The sequence below is a fragment of the Parus major genome, chromosome 24, assembly GCF_001522545.3.
Source record: "Parus major isolate Abel chromosome 24, Parus_major1.1, whole genome shotgun sequence".
In the NCBI taxonomy this organism is placed as follows: domain Eukaryota; kingdom Metazoa; phylum Chordata; class Aves; order Passeriformes; family Paridae; genus Parus; species Parus major.
Window position 1 is genome coordinate 5,209,357 of NC_031792.1, and position 772 is coordinate 5,210,128.

The window sequence follows — 772 nt, forward strand, 5'->3', positions numbered from 1 at the left end:
ACCCCTCAGTGCATCCCAAACCTGCCCGTGCATCCCAAACCCCTCTGTGCATCCCAAACCTCCCTGTGCATCCCAAACCTCCCTGTGCATCCCAAACCCCTCTGTGCATCCCAAATCTGCCTGTGCATCCCAAACCCCTCTGTGCATCCCAAACCTGCCTGTGCATCCCAAACCTCCCCGTGCATCCCAAACCTCCCTGTGCATCCCAAACTCCTCCTGTGTGTCCCATACCTCCCCTGTGCCTCTCACACAGCCCCCTTACACATCACAAACATTCCCCTCCTGCAGCCCTCTATTCCTTCCATACACCCCTACAGATATTCCAAACATCCCCCTCCATGTATTCCACATCTCCCTCATGGATGGACACCTTCCATCTCTGTTTCACACATCCCTCTCGCTGTGCACTCCATACATCCCTCCCATCTCATGTGTGCTCCTTCCCCATCCCATATATCCCCCCGTGCACTCCACACACCTCCCCTCACACATTTCACCCGTGCACCCCTTCTGCATTCCATACATTCACCCCTGGACATTCCACAAACACACCCCCATGTCCTCTGCACCACTCCTGCATTTCCCCCACAGCCCCTGAGCACATCACACACATTCCATCCATTCCTAGAGGCATTCCCACCTCTGCTGGCTGTGTGTCACCCCTGGGAATTCCACCCATCCCAACATTCCCACCTCTGCCCAGCATGGCCATGGGCACATCACATCACCCTCTGGGAATTTCACACATCCCAACATTCCCACCTCCAGCCAG

The 772-nt window shown here is 55.8% G+C and overlaps 1 protein-coding gene across 2 annotated transcripts in view; it reads right to left on the minus strand.

Annotated features, from left to right (window-relative positions):
- Positions 1–772, minus strand: part of CHEK1 (checkpoint kinase 1) — a 7,714-nt gene that overhangs the window by 4,628 nt on the left and 2,314 nt on the right. The window lies entirely within an intron of this gene.